A 23,429-nucleotide genomic window follows, 5' to 3' on the forward strand; every position below is an offset into this window, starting at 1 on the left:
GAGACTCTGACTGGGTTCTCACTAATACCACTGTAAAGCAGTGCACTGTAGGCAACAAGGGATGGTCTCTCACTAGACTGACTTGATATCATCCACTATCAGGAGACATGGCCTAGAATTGCTGTGACGCCTTTCACTGTGAAGAGTCATGACCTGGATTCTCATTAAAACCACTGTGATGAAATCCACTTTGAGAAAATACCTACCGGGCTCTCGCTGCAACCATTGTGATGTCCTACAATGTGGGGAGACATGGCCTCGGTCCTCACTAGGACTACTGTATATACTTAAATACTTATTTGCAAGCAGAGAGAGATGGGGAGGGTCAGGAAGGGAATGGGCATGCCATGGTCTCTTGCCACTGCAAATGAATTCCAGATGCATATGGCAATGTGCACTTCTGGCTGTATGTGGGTACCGGGGAAATGAAACAAGGCCATTAGGCTTTTTGATCAAGCACCTTTACCTGCTGAGCCCTCACTCCAGGCCGTAATATATATGCATAAGTATATGTATTTGTATATTTTTATATTTATATACTTATATACTAAGAGTCTTAAAAACAGGAACATAGTCTTTGAAAGGAGAGAATTAAAGTTACAAGCTTTTAAAATGAAGAAACAGCTGGGTTTGGTGGCACATGCCTTTAATCCCAGCACTCAGGAGGCAGAAGTAGGAGGATTGAAGAGAGGTCAAGGCCAACCTGAAACTACATATTGAATTCCAGGTGAGCCTGGGCTAGAGAGATAACCTACCTCAAAAAAACAAAATAAAAATAAAAACCCAAAACAAAACAAAACAAAACAAAAAATACTTTAGAGGCTGGAGAGATGGCTTAGCAGTTAAAGTACTTGCTTACAAAGCCAAAGGACCCTGGTTTGAATTTCCCTGAACCAAGCATTGCAGTAAAGGGGCTAAATGACTTCTCACCATCTGATGTTTGAAAATAGACAATTTAAAATGAGCTTAATGGCCTGGAGCTCAACAACTTAGCTGGACTAGCTGGCCAGTGAGGACCCAGGAATCCAGTTACTACTTCCCTACTGCCGAAATGACAAGGGTGTGCCACCACACCCAGCATTTCCACATGCTCTGGGCACCAAGCTCAGGTCCTCATCCTTGTAAGGCAAATACAGTTAGCTCTCCAGCCCTGAGGATTTCATCTCTTAATACTACAACTTTGGGGATCAGTATTGAACATATGAATTAGGGGGCACAAATATTGGGACCACAGCAGTCACCAGGATTTTGCCCCCGGAACCTGCCTCATTACCTAATTCTACCATCATAAATCCACTTGCTACAGACAAGCATTGTTTCTTTTTATTAATATTTTTATCTTTATGAGAGGAAGGAGAATGGGTGTGCCAGGGCCTCTAGCCACTACAAATGAACTCCAGATGTACTCACCACCATGTGCATCTGGGTTACATGGTTTCTGGGGAGTTGAACCTAAATCTTTAAGCCTTACATTATCTTAATCACTAAGCCACCTTTCCATCCCCCATTGTTTCTTTCTTGTCTGTGTGACTATCTCCAAATATTTTGTGAGGGCATTTCATTCATACCCCAGCCTTCCTCTGCTTATACTTACAAACTGCATTTCCCAAGAACCTGTACTAACACAGAATTCCAGCAGAGTCTGGCCACAAGGAAGTCCTAGCAGGTGGTTAGAGGGTGCAGGGAGGGGGAGACGTCTGGAGTACTCCTTCTCCCCTGTTCTCTGCTTTTGGTGTTCCCTCTCATAATGTGCTTCTCCTCACATGGTCACAACATGGCTCTGGTGTCTTTGGGGTGGTCCAGGCGAATCTTCAATTGACTCTTCAGCCCTTCCACCCATCTGTAACACCACGCACACCACGCACACCACACACACAGAACAAAGAAGCACTGTTATGGAGTTTGTGAACACATTTTTAAATTACAGTTCTAATATATTACAAAAACATTTATGGGTTTATGAAACCATTCAAAAAACCATTTGTCTTTAGAGAGAAAATGAATGGAATGTGATTATAAAGAGAATCATGTGGGCTTTAATCACATTTAATCCTTTTAAAAATGTTATAATTTTAATATATGATAAAAGTTTTAGGGTTGTTAAAACTCAGTGCTAGACATACAAGTGTTCTGTTTCTATCATTCTCTAGTATAGGCATGAAATTCTTTGTATAAAACATTTACCTTTCAAAATATGTTTTTATTTTCTCAAAAAAAAAATTGATCAAATTGCTTTGTTTCCTCAAAACCAAATGCCAAACACAGAGAACTAGTTGAGCACATATCCCCTTATAAGCAAGTTCCTTTAATGGCTGAGCAATCTCCCTAGGCTGATTTTCTTCTTTTTGCCTTTTAATCTATTTCTGCATTTACTAAATCACATAACCAACCCACATTGTGTCTGAGAAGTTGTTTTCTTAATAATAAGCACTCTCTGTGCTTCTCTTTAATTGCTTTTCAACTTCCATTTGGCACATGGCATCTAGACATCCTGGGATCATAGTTGAGTGCAGGTAAGTATAAATTGCCTCTTTTCCAGACTTCTCAGAAATGAAAGTAATGTTGGATTCCTGTGTAGTCAACAAAGAAAAGCAAATGATGGGCTGTTGAAAAGGCTCAGTGGGCAAAGGTGCTTGCCACAAACATGAGAGCTGGAGAAATCCCGAGACCACCTGAGTCAGAATCCTCAGGACTGAATAAACAACTGGGCATGGCTGCATGTCTACGTCTCCAATCCTGTGGGGAACAGGGACCAGAGAATTGCTGGGGCTCATGAAAAAACTGCAGCTCCACTTTCAGAGAGAATCTGTCTCGAGGAAATAATACAGGTGAGTGAGAGAGGAAGGACAGCCATCATTCTCCTCTGGCCTATACGTGTGCATGTAGGCACACACATCTACACACGCATATGCATACACCGCATAAACATACACTATGACACCACACAAACTACACATGCAAAAAAATGAGGATAGGGTGCGTATTTCTTTTCCAATCTTGCCCAAGTATATGAAGATTCCTTACTGCCCATTCTCCTTGGTTTATTTACACTACATTCCTTCCAAGCTGGCTTGTGAGAGAAGATGTTACTTTTTTTTTTTTTTTTTTTCATCTGAAGTGAAGGGTTAAACTCTGAGAAACGCAGAGTAGATTAAACATGGAGGAAAAACTATCAATATGTCATCAGATATACATGCTATTTTTAATTTGTCCCTGTCCATTTGAAGCAAACATATCTAATGTACTACAAATATTTCTGGTAACACAGTATCCTTTTTCCCTTTAATAATGTAAATGTCTCACTCTCATTTGGACCTGGTGAATTACTGTTTTATTTAATGAAATAAAAGATAAATTGTGCTTGATTTGTATATATTAATTTCTATGAATTTTGTAGCTGACATTTCTGAAAGCATAGCCACATAATTTCTTCTTCCTTTAACTTACTGCCATGGAACTAACAGTTTAAATACAATTTTAAATGATGCATAAAATGCTTCCTGTCAGAGAGTCAGTCCTCAGACAGTCAGCGTGTCTAGTGCCAGAAGGCGCTACATAGGCTACTGGGGGAAATGACCAAGATCTGTCCAAGCAACACATTGTTTAACCTAATTAGCAACAAATAACCGGATGTGATGCCCACACAAGTGCAATAGTGGTACACAGCCATGGTGAGGAATCAATTGCTCTTGATTTGGCTAACTGATCCACTCAGTGATAACTAGACCCATAGCTGAAACTGGGAAACAAGTCAGAACCATACCCAAACAGAAGCCCACTCTACAATATCAAGCTACCTTCAAACATGGGATATAAGAGGGCCTAAACCTACCATACTGTCTATCAAAAAAGTAAGTGTTACCTCAATTTTCCGGGTGCTAACTTACTCTCCATTGGAGAATCTGCTTCTCTTTTCCAGGTAGATGCAGATCCTAAGAAGAGAGCTGCCCCAACATACCTCAAAAGGGGACCAACTGAAACTAAGGACAACTGGCGAAAGAAGCAAGGGTGATGTTTTCCTGTGAACCGGATACCAGCACAAAGGGGAAGGAGATCAACGCAGAGAAAAATCAACTCCTACCAAATCAGAGAGCCAGAGCCTCAGAGGCCCCCAACACCTCAGCACTGAAGCAGAGCAAAAATGAACCCAACATGGCTCAGGGAAATTTTGCGGAAGAGGGGGCGGAAAGAATGTCAGAGTTACATGTTGGGTCATGATTTGCAGAGACATTTATCATACCAATAACTGGGGGCTAACTCCACAATGCACGACCCATTTTCATTAACAAGGAGGGTCTAATGGGAGGGGTAGATCACAGATGAGCCTAAATAATGGTACCAAACTGCCTGTATTTACTGAAAACTAATAAATTAAATTTAAAAAAAATGCTTCCTGTCATATTTGTTTTCTTAGTTTTCAACATGCATATTTGCCATTTATGTATGATGAAGCAACACTCTCTCAAAATTGTGGCAAAAGGGCTGGAGAGATGGCTTAGCGGTTAAGCGCTTGCCTGTGAAGCCTAAGGACCCCAGTTTGAGGCTCGGTTCCCCAGGTCCCACGTTAGCCAGATGCACAAGGGGGAGCACGTGTCTTGAGTTCGTTTGCAGAGGCTGGAAGCCCTGGCGCGCCCATTCCCTCCATCTCCCTCTATCTGTCTTTCTCTCTGTGTCTGTCGCTCTCAAATAAATAAATAAATAAAATTTAAAAAAAAATTGTGGCAAAAGAAAACTGTTAGCTGTTTTAGGGTTTCATTATTGAATCTTGGTTGGTAGTTTTGCTGCAATTGCGAGCCAGTTCATGCTAACTCAGTTTGAGAGGTTAGACTGCAGGTGTGGCAATCATTAGTTTTGTTGAAAACCTCAGTGAAAATCCCCAAAATGGATTTCACTCTGGTAGCACTTTGAGGGAAGAGAAGTGAAGTGATAGATGAAGTGTGTGTGTGTGTGTGTGTGTGTGTGTGTGTGTGTGTGTAATAAAAACATGGCTTCAATAATGAGATGGCCCAGTGAGTAAACTGCTTGTCACATAAGCATGAGGACCCAAGTGACACCTGGTGTAATGCAAAACACCTGTGGTCCCAGTGATGTGGAGATGGGCTAGTAAGTAGAGCTTGCTGGCTAGCTAATATAACTTAATTAGTGAGCTTTAGATTTAGTGAGAGACAGGATTTAAAAGAAAAAGGGTGAAGGGTTGCAGATTACTGAGTGGTGCTTGGTTATACAGGCAAGAATACTAACTAGTGTTTAGATCCCCAGACCTCATGTAACAGCTTGAGGCTATATTGAAGACATATGCACATGTACATGCACTTCTCTCTTCATATCTATATACTTGTCTACCTCTCTCTCCCTATTCATATCCTTCTCTTTCTCTCTCTCCCTATGTATAATCATCTCTCTCTTTCTGTCCCATCTTTAACTTTCTCTCTCTTTCTTTCCCTCTCTATCTCCTTCTCTGCAACTCTCTCTCTCCTTCCCGGCCTCTCACTCTCCCTCTCTCTTTCCTACTCAGCCTCTCTTTCTCTCTCCCTCCCCCTCTCTCTCCTACTCAGCCTCTCCCTCCCTCCCTCTCTCTCCCTCTATCTCCTACTCTGCCTCTCTGTCTCTCTCCCTCTCCTATTCTTCCTCTCTCTCTCTCTCTCCCTTTCTCTCTCTCCCTCTCTCTCTCCCTCTCTCTCTCCCTCTCTCCCTCTCTCTCTCTCTCCCTCTCTATCTCCTACTCTGCCTCTCTCTCTCTCTGCAAATCATGACCCAACATATAACTCTGCCATTCTCTCTCCCTACCTGTCTCTCCTTCTCTGCCATATTCTCTCCCTGTGTGACTCCTTCTCAGCCTCTCAGGTCCCTTACCTGCCTCCTCCTCTGCATCTCTCTCCCCTGTCTGTCTTCTTCTCTGCCTCTCTCTCCCATATCTGACTCCTTCTCTCCCTCTCTCTATCTATGTCCTTCTCTTCCTCTCCTTCTCTCTCTCTCTCTCTCTCTCTCTCTCTCTCTCTCTCCCTATTTATCACCTTCTCTGTATCTCTTCCCATCTATATTCTTGTCTACCTCTCTCTCCCTATTCATATCCTTCTCTTTCTCTCTCTCCCTATGTATAATCTTCTCCCTCTCTCTTTCTGTACCTTTTACATTCTCTCTCTTTCTGTACCTATCTTTTACATTCTCTGTCTTTCTTACCCTGTCTTTCACTTTCTCTTTCTTTCCCTATCTTTCACTTTCTCTCTCTTTCTTTCCCTATCTCCTTCTCTGCATCTCACTCTCCCTATCTGTCTCCTTTTCTGCCTTTCTCTCTCTCTGCCTGTCTCTCCTTCTCTTCCATTCTCTCTTCCTGTCTTTCTCCTTCTCTGCCACTCTCTCCATCTGCCTGTCTCCTTGTCTGCCACTCTCTCTCCCTGTCTCTCTCTTTCACTGCCACTCTCTGTACCTGTCTGTCTCATTCTCAAACTCTTTATCTCTCCCTACCTGCCTCTTTCTGCCTCACCCTCTCTCCCCCTGTCTGTCTCTCCTTCTCTGCCTCTCTCTCTCCCTGTCTGTCTCTCCTTCTCTGCCTCTCTCTCTCTCCCTACCTGTCTCCTTCTCTGCCTCTCTCTCTCTCCCAACCTGTCTCCTTCTCTACCTCTCTCTCCCTATCTGTCTTCATTTCCCTCTCCCTACCTATCTGCTATCTACCTATCAGCGTGTCTCTCTCCCTGTCTCGTATTCTGCCCCTCTCTCTCCCTACCTGTCTCCTTCTCTGCCTCTCTCTCCCTCCCACTTTATCACCTTCTATGTCTCTTTCTTCCTATCTTTATTCTTGTCTGCATCTCTCTCCCTATCCATATCCATCTTTTTCTCTCTCTCCTTATATATAACCTCTCTCTCTCTTTCTGCCCTATTTTCACTTTCTCTCTCTTTCTTTCCCTATCTTTCACGTTCTCTCTTTCTTTCCCTCTTTCATGTTCTCTTTCTTTCCCTATCTTTCATGTTCTCTCTCTTTCTTTCCCTATCTTTCATGTTCTCTCTCTTTCTTTCCCTATATTTCACATTCTCTCTCTCTCTCTCTCTCTCTCTCTCTCTCTCTCTCCCTTTCTGTCTCCATCTCTGACTCTCCCCCTCTCCCTATCAATCACCTACTCTGCCCCTCTCTCTCTGTCTCTCTCTCTAACTCCTACTCTGACTCTCACTCTCTCCCTATTTATTTTCATTTCTGCCTCTCTCTCTCTCTCTTTCTCTCTCACCCCCCATCTGTCTCCTATTCTGCCTCTCACTCTACCTAACTGTCCCTACTCTGCCTCTCTCTTGCTCCCTATCTATATCCTACTCTTTCTCTCTTTCTGTCCCAATCTTTCATTTTCTCTCTCTTTCTTTCCCTATCTTAAACGTTCTCATTCTTTCTTTCCCTACCTGTCTCCTTCTCTGCCTCTCTCTCTCCCACTACCTGTCTCCTTCTCTGCCTCTCTCTCTCCCTACCTGTCTCCTTCTCTGCCCCTCTCTCTTCCCCTACCTGTCTCCTTCTCTGCCCCTCTCTCTTCCCCTACCTGTCTCCTTCTCTGCCTCTGTCTCTCCCTACCTGTCTCCTTCTCTGCCCCCCTCTCTCTCTCCAAATCAATCTCCTTCTCTGCCTCTCTCTCCTACCCTATTTATCACCTTCTCTGTCTCTCTTTGTATCTATATCCTTGTCTGCCTCCCTCTCCCTATCCATATTTCTCTTTCTCCTTCTCCCTATGTATAACCTTCTTTCTCTCTCTTTCTGTCCCTATCTTTCACTTTCTCTCTCTTTCTTTCCCTATCTTAAACTTTCTCAATTTTTCTTTTCCTAGCTCTCTCTTTCTCTGACTCTCTCTCCCTATCTGTCTCCTTCTCAGCCTCTCTCTCCCTACATGTCTTCTTCTCTGCCATCTCTCTCTCTCCCTACCTGATTCCTTCTCTGCCTCTATCTCTCGCTACCTGTCTGATTCTCTCTCTCTCTCTTTCTCTCTCTCTCTCTCTCTCCCTGTCTGTCTCCTTCTCTACCTCTCTCTCTCTCTCCTTACCTGCCTCCTTCTCTGCCTCTCTATCACTACCTGTCCCTGTTCTCTGCCCCCTCTCGCCCTGTCTGTCTCCTTTCTGCTCCTGTCTCTCCCTGTCGGCCTCCTTCTCTGTCCTTCTCTCTCCCTGTCTGTTCCTTTTCTGACTGTCTCTCTCCTTACCTGTCTCCTTCTCTGCCTCTCTCTCTCTCCTTACCTGTTTCCTTCTCTGCCTCTCTCTCTCCTTATCTGTCTCCTCCTCTGCCTCTCTCTCTCCTTACCTGTTTCCTTCTCTGCCTCTCTCTCTCCTTATCTGTCTCCTCCTCTGCCTCTCTCTCGCCTTGTCTGTCTCCTTCTCTGCCTCTATGCCTTCCTACCAGTCTCCTTCAAAGCCTCTCTCTCTCTCTCTCTCTCTCTCTCTCTCTCTCTCTCTCTCGCTACCTGCCACCTTCTCTGCCTACCTGTTTCTCCTTCTCTGCCTCACTCTCTCCCTGTGTGTCTGCTTCTCTGCCTCTTTCTCTCTCTCTCTCCCTATCAATCTCCTTCTCTGCCTCTCTCTCCTACGCTATTTATCACCTTCTCTGTCTCTCTTCATATCTATATTCTTGTCTGCCTCCCTCTCCCTATCCATTTCCTTATCTTTCTCTTCCGTATGTATAACCTTCTCTCTCTCTCTCTCTTTCTGTCCCAATCTTTTACTTTCTCTCTTTCTGTCCCAATCTTTCATTTTCTCTCTCTTTCTTTCCCTATCTTAAACTTTCTCATTCTTTCTTTCCCTAACTAACTCCTTCTCTGACTCTCTCTCCCTACCTGTCTGATTCTCTGCCTGTCTCTGTCCCTACATGTCTCCTTCTCTGCCTCTCTCTCTCCCCCTGTCTGTCTCATTCTCCGCCTATCTTTCTCTACCTGCCTACTTCTCAGCCCCTCTCTCTCCCTGTCTGTCTGTCATTCTCTCCCTCATTTCTCCCCTTCTGCCTCCTTCTCTGCCCCTCTCTCTCCCTGTCTATCTCCTCCTCTGACTCTCTCTCCCTACCTGTCTCTCCTTCTCTGCCCCCCTCTCTCTCCCTGTCTGTCTGTCATTCTCTCCCTCATTTCTCCCCTAATGTCTCCTTCTCCCTTCCTCTCCGTCTCCTTCTCTGCCTCTCTCTCTCCCTATCTATCTCCTACTCCGCCTCTCTCTCTCTCTCTCTCTCTCTCTCTCTCTCTCTCCCTATCTCTCTCCTTCTCTGCCTCTCTCTCTCCCTATCTATCTCATACTCAGCCTCTCTCTCTCTCTGCCTACCTGTCTCCTTCTCTGCCTCTCTCTCTCTGCCTACCTGTCGCTGTCTCTGCCTCTCTCTCTCTCTCTCCCTACCTCTCTCCTTCTCTGTCTCTCTCCTTCCCAAACTGACTCCTTCTGTGCCTCTCTCTCCCTATCAATCTCCTTCTTTGCCTCTCTGTCCCTCCTTGTTTATCACCTTGTCTGTCTCTCTTTTCCTATCTATATGCTTGTCTGCCTCTCTCTCCCCATCCATATCCTTCTCTTTCCCTCTCTCCCTATGTATAACCTTCTCTCTCTCTTTTCCTGTCCCTGTCTTTCACTTTCTCTCTCCTTCATTCCCTATCTTTCCCGTTCTCTCGCCTTCGTTACCTATCTTTCCTGTTCTCTCTCCTTCGTTCCCTATCTTTCCCTCTTTATCTCCTTCTCTGACTCTCTATATCTGTCTCCATCTCTGCTTTCTCACACTCCTTATCTATCTTCATTTCTGCCTCTCTCTCTCTCCCTATCTATCTCCTATTCGGCCTCCCTCTGTCCTTAACTGTCTCCTACTCTGCCCCTCTCTCTCCCTACCTGTCTGCTTCTCTGCCTTTCTTCCTTCCTGTCTCCCCTCTCTGCCACGCTCTCTCTCTGTGTCTCCTTCTCTGCCTCTCTCTCCCTACCTGTCTCTTCTATGCCCCTCTCTCTCTCCCTAACTGTCTCCTTCTATGTCTCTCTATCTCTCTCCCTACCTGTCTCCTTTTATGCCTCTCTCTCTTCCTGTCTGTCTCCTTCTCTGCCTCTTTCTCTCCCTACCTGTCTCTTCTACTCTGCCTCTCTCTCTCCCTACCTGCCTCCTTCTCAGCCTCTCCCTTTCTCCCTACCTGTCTCCTTCTCTGCCTCTCTCTCTCCCCCTGTCTCCTTGTCTGCCACTCTCTCTCCCCCATCTGTCTCCTTCTCTGCCTCTCTCTCTCCCCCTCTCTCTCCTTGTGTGCCTCTCTCTCTCCCCCTCTGTCTCCTTCTCTGCCTCTCTCTCTCCCCCTCTGTCTCCTTGTCTGCCTCTCTCTCTCCCCCTCTGTCTCCTTCTCTGCCTCTCTCTCTCCCCTCTGTCTCCTTCTCTGCCTCTCCCTCTCCCCCATCTGTCTCCTTCTCTGCCTCTCTCTCTCCCCCTCTGTCTCCTTGTCTGCCTCTCTCTCTCCCTCACTGCTTCCTACTCTGCCTCTCTCTCTCCCCTGTCTGTCTCCTTCTCTGCCTCTGTCTCTCTGCCTCTGTCTCTCTCTCTCCCTCTGTCTCCTTCTCTGCCTCTCTCTCTCTCCCCCTCTGTCTCCTTCTCTGCCCCCTCTCTCTCCCCCTCTGTCTCCTTCTCTGCCCCTCTCTCTCTCCCCCTCTGTCTCCTTCTCTGCCTCTCCCTCTCTCCCTATCTGTCTCTTTCTCTGCCTCTCCATCCCTCTGTTTCCTTCTCTGCCTGTGTTTCTACCTATCTAACTCCTTCTCTACATGTCTCTCTCCCTATCTGTCTCCTTCTCTGCAAACTCACTGACCACTTCTTTCCTGCATTTCTTATACTCCACAATACCAGGTACGGTGACAATTTGTTAATCCAGGGGGGAATAAAACAGACTTTGAAGAACAGGGCACTCCTTGACCACTCAGGCCCCTTCAAAGGAATCCACATTCTACCTGTTACCCCAACAGAGCTTAACTAGCCTAGTCTCAATTGTCGTAATTTCTCAGTTGCAGATGAATGGACAACAGTTCACTCAAAGGTTTTTCTTTCTGTGTCATGTCCCTCTCGTCACAACAGTTCATTTCTACGCAATGCAACCCTGCACAACTTCTGAGGACATGGGCATAAGAGCAAGCTTCTCACACAAACTGCTAGCTCAGTCCAAACAAAATTCTTTCTCACCCTCATAAGCCAAACCTCACAGTCCATAGTTCTTACTGCATTCAGGTCTTTCAGCGTATAGCAGAATGGTCCTTCAAGCTTCACTTATAGCACTGCAAGGCATGTCTTAGGCCAAGGTTTCAAATCCTCCCACATTCCTCTTGAAAATCAGCTCCAAAAGGCCAAAGCCACGCAGTCAGGTGTCTAGTAGCAATCCCACTCCTTGGTACCATTTTACTATTGCAGTCGGGTTCACATTGCTGTTAGAAATCACCCAAACAAGAACAGCTTCTGGGGAAAAAAAAAAAAAGAGATTTATTATGGCTTACTGGCTCAAGGGGAAGCTCCATGATAGCAGGAGAAAGTGATGGCATGAGCAGAGGGTGGACACCACCCCCTGCGCAACATAAGGTGAACCATAGCAACAGGAGGGTGTGTCAAGTACTGGTATGGAGCAACTGGATATAGAACCCATAAACCCACCCCCAACAATACACTCCCTCCGGGAGGCACTAATTCCCAAATATCCATCAGCTGGCAACCTAGAATTCAGACCACCTAATTTTATGGGGAACACCTGAATCAAATCAGCATACATAGTGTGCCTATTCTCTCTCTCTCTCTCTCTCTCTCAAAATATAAATAAAATTTTTAAAGAAAAATAAATAAATAAATGCAAAAGAGAGGCTATGAGATTTCTCACTCACTGGAGCACTTGCAGCACAAGCATGATGACCAGTGTTCAAATCCTGAGTTCCCTTGTAAACAGTGTGCCTATAACCCCAGCGCTGACTGGGTGCAGACAGGAGGATGGGTAGGGGGTCCCTGGGCAGTCAGTCTATCTAACAAAAATGGGTGAGATATAGGTCGTTTGAGAGACTCTCGGGGATAGAATGCCCGTGAGTGATGAGGACACCATACTTCAGACTTCTCCTGGCCTCTATATAAGTGCACCTGTACACTCACAAGTGCTATAGCAGCGGAAACAAGATCTTGATCAGCACAAGCTGTGGGTGCAGCAGAGCATCCACAATGTCACAGAGGACGTGCTAAAAGCTGCTTGGCCTATGTGAGACATGAGGACATCTGCAGTTGCTTTGCAGGAGAAACCTTTCTGGCCATCCGGGCCCCATCAGGCACCAGCCTAGAGGTACCCATCCCAGAGGGTCTCAGTGGGCAGAATAAATACCGAATTCACCTGAAGAGTGTCTGTGGCCCCATCAAGGTGCTGCTGGTAAACAAGGAGGCTTGGAGTTCACCACCTGTGGCTGTACCTGTCCCACCCCCTGAGGATCTACTCCAGACTCCACCTGCTGTTTCTACCCCTCCAAGCCTGCCCAAGCTCATACTAGCCCAGCCCCAAGAAGCCTCCTGTCCAAGCAGTCCTCAGCTAATCACTCCTATGTCCGTTCTTGGCAACACTGAAGTCCTAGGGGTGGCCAGCCCAGCAGCTGAGATTGCAGTGAGCAGTGACCCTGGAACTGGAAGCATGGACAATGGTGAGCTCAGCTCCCTCCCGCTGGGTCTGACAGCACTGGACAACCAGCTGCTGCAGTCTTCTGCCCTGTTAGACAGTAGTAGCAGCAGCAGCAGCAGCAGCAGCAGCAGCAGCAAGAGCAGTCCATCTGGACCCAATCCTTCTATCTCCTTTGAACCTATCGAGGAACTCCCAAAGTAGCTGTCAGAAATCTTTGACATCACATGGCTGTTTGCCCCTCTACTGTGACCCCCCCCCCAGGAGACCACAATTACATCCACAACCTGGATGAGAGTGAAGGTGTCTGCGATCTCTTTGATGTGCCTGTTCTCAAACTCTGACTGACAGGAACATGCCCTATTTGGCCGGGGCCCCAGACTGTCTGTGCAGGACCTAGCTAGTGACCTTGCCCACTGCCCCCCTCACAGCTTGGGAACATCAGACTCCTGGCTGTGCCACGCTGTCTCCCGCTGGCATGTGAAGTGTGCTAGCAGAGCAGGGGAAGGGCTAAGCCTCCACACGGAGCCACAGTGTTTGCCTGTCCTCGCTGGGAGCCTTCCCCAGCCATGTGCCCTGGATGGCTGGGTTCACTTGAAGAAGAGAACATCAAAAACATTGAAACAAAGGTATTTTCTTTTCCATCATGGAGAAGACCACTCCTGCAACAAAGAGAGACCCTGTGGCCTTTCAGATGCATTGAGGAATGGGTTGCCATTATGGATGAAAAGAGACTTTAAATACAGACATCCCATTAGGATGTAGTTCACCTCTCTCTGAGCTAGCTTTTCTTTAAAAAAAAAATTGGGACTAGAGAGATGGCTTCATGGTTAAGGCACTTGCCTGAGAAGCCTAAGGACCCAGGTAAAGGTTCAATTCTCTAGGTCCCATGTAAGCCAGAAGCACAAGGTGGCACATGCATCTGGAGCTTGTTTGTAATGGCTAGAGGCCCTGGCAAGCCCATTCTCTCTTACTCTCACCCCCACCCTGTCTCAAATAAAAATAAATAAAGGGATATTTTTATTTCTTAGAGAGAGAGAGAGAGAGAGAGAGAGAGAAAGATTATTTTTCTTACTGGTTTTCCAACAAGTCTAACACCCTTTTAACACAAAGGACAAAATAAGAAAAACCTGGGACTGGAGACATGATTTATTGGTTAAATGTCCTTGCATGCAAAGCCAAAGTACCCAGGCACAATTCCCTAGTACCTACATAAAGCCAGATGCACACGGTGGCACATGTAACTGCAGTTCATTTGCAGTGACTGTAGGCAGTGGCATGGCTCTCTCTCTCTCTTTGCCTCTCTCTCTGTGTCTCTGTCTCTGTCTCTCTCTTTCTCTCTCTCTCTGTGTGTGTGTGTGTGTGTGTGCATGTGTGCTTGCAAGTAAACAATGAATATTTTTTTGTATAAAAAGAAAATAATGTGATTACAAATTAAGACAAAAAGACACTGAGGTCATGTAAACAATTGGTTACGCCCAGGACTAGTGGGGTATACTATCTATTAATTTCTATTTTTTTTTTTTGAAGTGTAGTCTCACTCCGAATTCACTATGTACTCTCAGGCTGGCCTCAAAGTCATGACCAGAATCCTCCTACCTCCGCTTCTCCAGTGCTGGGATTAAAAGAGTGAACCACCATCCCTGGTCTATCTCCCATTTTTCTATTGGTAGTGGACTAAAGCTTTTGTAACTTGTGTTAAGGTAACATCTTTGACATGGGCTTTTTTTTTTTTTTCTTTTATTTGAGAGCGACAGACACAGAGAGAAAGACAGAGGGAGGGAGAGAGAATGGGCGTGCCAGGGCTTCCAGCCTCTGCAAACGAACTCCAGACGCGTGCGCCCCCTTGTGCATCTGGCTAACGTGGGACCTGGGGAACCGAGCCTCAAACAGGGGTCCTTAGGCTTCACAGGCAAGCGCTTAACCGCTAAGCCGTCTCTCCAGCCCTGACATGGACTTTTACATATTTATGGTCTTGCTGAGTTATTCTTGAATTTATTTTATGGCAAAGATAATTGGGATATTACACAATAGAGGGTGTGAAGATATTCCTTTCAGGATTGTAGTATTCACTTGTAAATCCAATGAGGAAAGGACAAGGACATTAGCAATAGAGTGTTATATGCCACACGATTTATTCATGAGTCGAAGGTTCTGGTAATGAAGATAATTTTTGTGGGGTTGGAGGAAGGGAGCCATTGTAACATTGATGATCTTTTTATTAGACTTAGTTCTGCTGATTAAAAGTGACATTGTTAATAATTTTTGTTCATTTTTATTTATTTATTTGAAAGCGTCAGAGAGAGAGACAGAGAGAGAGAGGCAAATAGAGACAGAGACAGAGAGAGAATGGGCACACCAGGGCTTCCAGCCACTGCAAGCGAACTCCAGATGCGTGCGCCCCCTTGTGCATCTGGCTATTGTGGGTCCTGGGGAATCAAGCCTCAAACCGGGGTTCTTAGGCTTCACAGGCAAGTGCTTAACTGCTAAGCCATCTCTCCAGTCCCATAAGTATCATATTTAATGTTTGTTTGCCATTTATTATGTATGTGAGGCAGAGAGACAGAGAGATAAGGACAGAAAGTGTGAGAAGGAGTGAGCACTTGGGCCTCCAGCCCTGGCCAATGAACTTCAGAAGCATGTGTCACCTTGTGCCTCGGCTTTATATGGGTGGTGGGGAATTGAGCCTGGGTCTTTTGGCTTTTCAGACAAGGTCCTCAACCACTAAGCCATCTCTCAAGCCCTCCCATTTTTCTTGAGGGAGAGTGTCATCGTAGTCCAGGCTGATCTGAAACTCACTCTGAACCACAGACTAGGCTCAAACTCCTGACCATCCTCCTACCCCAGCCTCTCCAGTGATTGGATTAGAGACATGAGTTACCCCACCTGATATCTATGATTTTTTTTTTCTTACTCTTTTAAGATAGAGTTTCACTGTAGCCCGTGCTGACCTGGAATTCACAATGGAGTCTCAGGATGGCGTCAAACTAACAGTGATCCTCCTACCTATGTCTCCCAAGTGCTGGGATTAAAGGCTTGCACCGCCACGCCTAGCCATGATTTTTTTTTTACTTGAAGACAATAGTCCATCAATCTTACCTTTTATTTCTTGTGCTTTAAGTTAAAGATGGTTTAATCACAATGGAAAGTCATAGTTCTGCCAAACAAACAAATTTTACCCTTATGTCTGTTAAAATCCCACAAGAATGGATGGAGAGATGCCTCAGTGGTTAAGGAGCTTAAGTGTGAAGCCTAAGAACCTGGGAAAAGCCAGGACCCATGTAAAGCCAGATGAACAGGTGACAAATGCATCTGGAGTTCACTCGCAGTGGCTGGACACACTGGCATGCCCATCATATCTCTCTCTCTCTCAAATAATTTAATTGATTAGATAATTAATTAAAATATTTTAAAAGTGGATGGATACAAAGGACTCCCTCACTCAAACACTGATCTTTGAAGTAGAATTTAGTCTGCAGTAGACTCAGAAATAAGACTCCACACCTATGTAAGTTTACTTCCTCCCTCATTGTCTCTCCCCAACTCCCTCAGGATCCTACTTCCTGAAGCTTGAACTTCCAGGACAGGAGCTCCTCCTCAGAAGGATCCAAGTATGTGTTCTCACAGGGGCAAAGTTACTGGTGAGAATTCCTACGTATTCTTATGAGGGAGACAGTTACTTGTTCACAGGAGACATATATATCAGGCTGGCCTTGAACTCATCATGGGATAGATAGATATAGATGGATGGATGGATGGATGGATGCATAGATAGATAGATAGATAGATAGATATCTCCTACATAGGTGAATATATATCCTATAATATATCCTATTTATTTTATATAGTTTATGTGGCTACATATATCTTATGCATATATATTTTTTCTCACCATCCTAAAATATGAGACCTGTTACCTTATGTTGAAAAGAATATTTTAATGACCCTGAAAATCTCTGCCTGATTCTTATTTCTCCTGTTATCATGCTCTTTGAATTATAAATTTTAACTGGTTTTGACAAGTTTCATGCCTGGATATTTTTAAAATTTTTATTTATTTACTTGACAGAGGGAGAGGGAGTGAAGGAAGGGAGAGAGAGGAGACACAGAGAATGGGTGCACCAAGGCCTCCAGCCACTGGAAACAAACTCCAGATACATGCACTACCTTATGCATCTGGATTATGTGAGTACTGGAGAATTGAACCCAGGTTATTCTGCTTTGCAGGCAAGCCCCTTAAACACTGAGCTATCTCTTCAGCCCATATATTTTGATCTTGTTCACCCCCAGTTGCCTTCTCTCCCCAGTATCACTTCTAATGGCACTTTTCTTCCCAGCTGGGCTAACTTCTATATGTCATTTTGCACGCACGTGTCTGTGTGTGGAGGTGTGTGTGTGTCTTTCACCAAGTTGAGTTAGTTTCCTCAATGAGCCAAGGTGGAATATCATTTACTACTGAATGTGCCAGTTAGCAGTGGCTACACCACTAAAGAATGTGTTTCCCCTCGCCCAGCAACCATTCATTTTCAATAACTCCTCCGGAAGGGATTAAAATTTTGATTAGGGCAGTTGAGATGGCTCAGCAATTAAGGTGCTTCCCCTAAAGCCTAAGGACCCAGTTTTGATTCCCCAGGACCCACATAAGCCAGATGCACAAGTTGGAGCATGCATGTTAGGTTCTTTTGCAGTGGCTGGAGGCTCTGGTGTACCCATTCTCTCTCTCTCTCTCTCTCCCTCTCTGTCTCTTTCTCTCTCTCTAATAAATGAATTAATTGATTAATAAAAATAAAATATTAAGAAAATTTTGATTATGCTACAGTATTTGAAAGGTTTTTCTTTTGTATTTTATTTTTATTTATTCATATGAGGGGGTGGGGCCACTGCAAAGGAACTCTAGACACATGTGTCACCTTGTGCATCTGGCTTACCTGGGGAATCAAACCTGGGTCCTTTGGCTTTACAGGCAAGTGCCTTAATCCCTAAGCCATCTCTCCAATCCTGAAAGGAAATGTTTTAAGTCACTTTTCCAAAAGGAAGGAAGGAGGGAGGGAAATAGATGAGGAAGGAAGGATTAAATCAGTTCTTCTCATTTTCTAGTTAGAACAAAACCTCCTGCTTCCCCACAGAAGGGGGCACAATATTGATAATGATGGCCCAGTTACTTCAAACCTAATTAAGACCTTTTCCTCCCAATATGTAATTAGCTGCTAAGCCCATCACAAATGTTAATATGTTCTCTGCTGCTTTTATTAAAACAATGTATTGTGAAGTCTGAGTGGCACAGGTGATGAGAACGATTTATGACTGTGTATTTATAATTTTGTGGTGCTGGAGTGAGATAGAGCCATTTTAAAAAGACTATTCAGTCCCACATGCATTGGATGTAGATATTTGTATAGAGAAGTCACTGATACCCTTCACAATTTATATATTTCTACAATTCATGTTGACCTTGAATCATCAATATATTAGATTTTCCACAGTTTTATTCATGCTTTTATCATACTGGTTGTATATATCATGATTGGGGATGTATCTCCTTGGTACATTGACTTCCTTTATTTGCTTGTTATCTATGCATAGACTAATTTTCCTGAGACTCTGGACAACAAAAAATAATGTCAACCTTGATTAAAATGCAATACCATACATGTGCCCCAGTTTACAGAAAGTCAGTTTGGACCAGTAAGTTAGCAAATCTGTTTGTAAACAAAAAGCTTTGGTAAAGCAAATACACCCTCCATTCCCCCTTTAAACAAATATTTTATTTTTAAAAAATTAATTGATTTATTTATTTGAGAGCAACAGACAGAGAGAGAAAGAGGCAGAGAGAGAGAGAATGGTCGCGCCAGGGCCTCCAGCCACTGCAAACGAACTCCAGACGCATGCGCCCCCATGTGCATCTGGCTAACGTGGGTCCTGGGGAATCGAGCCTAGAACTGAGGTCCTCAGGCTTCACAGGCAAGCACTTAACCGCTAAGCCATCCCTCCAGCCCTATTTATTTTTTTTACGATAGATTGATTTAAGAGGAAGATAGAATGGGAGCACCAAGGCCTCCAGTTATTGCAAATGGACTCTAGACATATTAGCCACCTTGTGTATCTGGCTTTATGTGGGTCCTGGGGAATCAAAGCTAGGTGTTTAATGTATTAGAACTGTAGTGGAACTAGAGATGTGTGCAGCACCTTGTGTGCATGTGCAACTGTGTGCAAGTGCCACCTTGCACACTTGCATCACACTGAGCATCTGGCTTATGTGGGACCAGGAGAGTCATCAAACATTGATCCTTAGGCTTTTCAGGCAAAGCCGTCTCTCCAGTCCCCATTTACAATTATTTTTTCAAGGGAGGGTCTCACTCTAGCTCAGTCTGACCTGGAATTCACAACATAGTCTCAGGATGGGCTCGAACTAAGGCATGCACCACTATGCCAGGCTCCCATTTTCATTTTCGTCTGTTGTTTTTTTTTATAATTCCTGGACTCACTGTTTGCTCCAGAGAAATAAATAGTCTGTTGAGCCTGAATTATTTATTATTTGAGTCTTTGCAAGGATTTTGATAATCCATCCTTTTGCCTATGATCTGTTTCATTTATTTAAAAAATATTATTATTAATTATTTGCAAGAAGAAAGAGATAGAGAAAAGGGACAGGGGATGTGCATGCTTGGACCTCCAGCCACTTTGTGCATCTTGCTGCTCATGGGTGAGTACACCAGGCCTCTTGAACTTTCACTGCAAACTGCGCAGCTGGCTTTATGTGTGTACTGGGGAATCAAACATGGACTATCAAGGTTTGCTTGTTTGTTTGTTTTTGTTTATCGAGGTAGGGTCTCACTCCAGCCCAGGCTGACCAGGAAAGGACCATCAAGTTTTGCAAGCAACTTCTGTCAAGCACTGAGCCACCTCTACAGAGCAGGTTTGATCCTATTTTGAGCATGGGTGGGTAGTTTGGGATAAAGAGGTTGAGTTCACAATGTCAGTACATCAATACGTACCTCATGCAATGACGCTTAGCATATTATTTATTCTGTTATACTCAGTTCTAGTTTCTGGGATCAACATTCAACCAGACACAGTATCACAGTATACAGGTGGAAGGGACTGATTTCATGCTTACAGAGCCCAGAGGAACAGCATCTGTCGTACAAGAAGCTGGCTGTCTTTCACAGAACCAATCAGAGAGACATCACCAACAGCCATCAACCTGTCTCTCTCTCTCTCTCCCTGGGATTTTTAAAAAGGTGCCAAAGAACATAGTACTACTCCTTTCTGCACTAAAATCCTCCCCTGCAGTGTTCTTGCAGAATTTCTTTTCAGTCCAGGTCAAAAGAATGTTAATGTTTTGGATAAAATGTCTGAATATCTACAGTCACAGTGTGAATAGAATAATCTGATGGTGAGAGTGGGTTTTAGCATGAGGCTTAAGGAGAGTAATCCACAGCTTTGAGTTAAGTTCACGTGCAGTTTTGTTTCTGCCCTGTCCAGGGAAGGTTAGGGAAGTGGCCGGGAATGCTCTCTGTGGCTGCCACCCAGTGCACCATGTGTGACTTTCACTCTTTTCTTTTTTCTCTTTTTATGTGGTTGTTGTTGTTATTATTATTAACATTATTTTGAGGACGGGTCACACTCTAGAGCAGGCTGAACTGGAATTCACTATGTGTTCTCAGGGTGGCCTTGAACTCATAGTGATCTTTCCACAATGCCTCCCAAGTTCTGGGATTCAAGGCGTGTGGCTTGACTTTTACACTTTTCTTCTTTTAACTTATATTTTTCAAAGGTGTCCTGAGGAAATATGAATGTGTTGGAAACACCCATGAGTTTTTACTGTGTGTATGTATTTCACTTCACAGTCTCTTGGACATATACAGGAGGTGTGGAGCTCTTTCTGCTGAGGAGGGGTCCCCTAGACCCTTAAGATGCTGCCAGCCTGGCCGGTTTGCATCTGGGACCCTAGGACACAGGTGAAGACACTTGTGTAAGCTAATGCTCACACTTGCTGGGGAGCAGGCTTGTTTCATACTCAGCTCAGGTCCTGGTGCAAAGTCTATTTTAAGCCTACTAATTAGAACTCAAAGAAACATTTGGGCACATTTCATTACAAATGATTTCTTCTTAGTTACATTGTGCTCTACAGGAAATTCAAGATGGAGCCTGAGGTTTAATGTTCCTTTGCCTTTTTGCAAGAGATTCATTTTCTCATAAGCTGTTCTTAAGGTCATGAAACACCACTGAGCAATTTGATTTTACCCTGTGAAAATTATCAGAGGGGCTGCATTTAAAAATGCAGTTGGAAACATTACGTGTTACAGGTAGAGTTACATTGGAATAGGGAATAACTTTGTCAAATTTCTTTGATGCAAAAAAATGGCTTTTTAAATCCAATCAGATTTAATCCTCTCTGACTTAGTACATTATTATTTAGTGCTATTAGATCTTTTGGATAATCCTTGACTTAATTTCTTAAGTACTTGAAGATTAATTTTAAAATTTTCAATATCCTTAGTAAAAGTTCTAAGATTCCAGAACTGTTAACACTGGGATACAGGGTAGGAGAGGCCAACAGGAGTGGAAGGAGGCAGCTGTTTCTATACTGAAGGTGAAATTTCTCCTGTTTTCCTGTTCAGAAGGGCCATCGTTCTTTGGTGGCAAATTCTGTGTATGTGTTCAGAGTGGATTTTTCTCTGTGATTTTGAAGGATTGCCCCAAAGGAAACATTGAAACTAAAGGCAGAAAGTAAGACACTCCTAATACCGGTATTTCAGGGAGAGTTGAAATCCTCAACATCTTTGGTTAGCTTTGAGATGCAAGGATACAAGTACTAAGTAAATATTAAATGAACTGATAATAAATGTCTATCCAGCTTTTCTGATTAGACACAATTCTACATAATTTCTACTTATATTCATTTTCAAAACTTGTAGTAAAACAAGGTATTGTTTTTGGAAGTACTAATCTTAAGTTCCAATTGTCTGATTATGAGGGAAATCAGCTGATGTGGAAGCTCGGGTTTTACTTACTGAGTGTGTCATTGAAGTAAAACAATCCCATGTATTTGAGAGCTTTAAGCACTCCTGTCTTCAATAACACATTTTTCTTCAATGAAATAAAGAAAATGCTAAAGCTGTAAAAAGCGATTGTGCATTGCTTACTGGGAACCATTGACACAGTGAGCCTTGTATTTTAGTCATCCAGGGTTTTAAAACTATTACCTTCTAAAGGATTTTGAAAACACCTATGACCCCTAAGTAGAGACTACTGCTCTCATGTTCTCTTTGTATTTGTCATGGTCTTGAAGAGATACAGAGGAAGCATGCAGCTTGAAAATATGAGGGAGAATGTCAAAGTTCGAAGATGAGAGAGATGAACGACTCATTTACATGTAGAAAAGCAAATTTCAGACTGAACTGAACTGCCACTCTGGGATATTAAACATGAACATTTATGATGCTACCTTGGAAACAGTAATCTTATTTTTGAGACAGGATCTTATCCGAGAGTGGCCTCAAGCCTGCAATAAACCTGCCCCGGCCTCGTGAATGCTGGGGTTGCAGGCGTGAGCCACCACTGCTAGCCAGCTACAGCAGCGAACTGTCGCAGCGCTTTGCCTTGGCCAGGTGAGACGCTGATTATGAAGGACGCCGCCTACGCCCGAAGCTGAGGCTTTACTTACGCAGTGTCTCACTGAAGTCAATCCATAGTATGTGTTCATTGCCCATATTTTTGGAGGTGCATGTTCCTCTGGATGGATTTTCTGTAATTTAGCCTTCTGTGACATATCTAATGTCCACAAATATCCCACACTTTCCTGTCCATCATCCCAGTGGAAATAAAGTTCTGGTTGAGAGCTCTACCCCAGGTCAGAAAAGGAGAGCAGTCCTCCCCGCTTCCACGTGAGTCGTGAGCGTGGATCTCAATGTAGGGCACCCGGTGGTGGAAGGAACACTGTTGGGAGAGGAAGCCTGGCCGAGGCTGGTTAGGATGCTTTGCTGAAATACTAGTGCTGCTATCTTGTGGCAATATGTTGCCTGCCTTCAATTGCAAACACCACTTTTTAAAGTATATTTTCAAGTGTTTTAAAGGATTTTTTGTTTTCTTTCACCATAAGTCTGAAAGTGTCATGGGAAAGTAACTATTTTAAAGACATAAAAATCCTTCACAAAAGGAAAATACTCAAAATATACATAGTTGCAATTCTAATGGTTTTAAGACCATTTTACCTCTCAAGATTACAATATTAATGTCTTGCTTTCTAACTACCTACATTTCGTTTACTTTGAAATCCTGAGTCGACTGTACTTATTTTTTTTTTATTTTCATGGTATAATTCAGTTTTTAATTAAAAGTGCATGTGAATATTTCAAACTTTTTGTTGTTTTTCTTTTCTTTGTATTATAAAATTGTTAAAAAATTTAAGCCAGAAATTTTGAGGAAAGAATGTCAGAACCACACGTTGGTTCATGATATGCAGAGACATTTCATCCTACCCATAATTGAGGGCTAACTCCACAGTGCATGGCCCATATACCTAAAGGAGGAGGGTCCGGGAAAGGGGGAAGGACATGGAGGAGGCTAGCAATGGTACCAACTTGACTGTATTCACTGAGTACAAATCTAATTAATAAAAATATATATTATTAAAAAATTTCTATGAAAGTTTTGCATAAATAAGCTGGTCTTAACACACTCACCTCTGTATTCTAAGGAAGTGTAAAGAGGAATAAGGATAACTTTTTATACAGATAGATAAATTGTAAGTTCTGGTTTACTTTATTACTTGTTAGTCTCACTATACTGTCTTCTATGTAAATCATAAATAACAAATGTGGGTCATTGGAGAATTAT

At 43.8% G+C, this 23,429-nt stretch overlaps 1 pseudogene; it reads left to right on the forward strand.

Moving 5' to 3' along the window:
• The first annotated feature begins 12,006 nt into the window (after nucleotides 1–12,006).
• Nucleotides 12,007–12,931, forward strand: LOC123457506 (annotated as a pseudogene).
• The last annotated feature ends 10,498 nt before the right edge of the window (nucleotides 12,932–23,429 follow it).

The sequence above is a fragment of the Jaculus jaculus genome, unplaced genomic scaffold, assembly GCF_020740685.1.
Source record: "Jaculus jaculus isolate mJacJac1 unplaced genomic scaffold, mJacJac1.mat.Y.cur u25, whole genome shotgun sequence".
NCBI lineage: Eukaryota > Metazoa > Chordata > Mammalia > Rodentia > Dipodidae > Jaculus > Jaculus jaculus.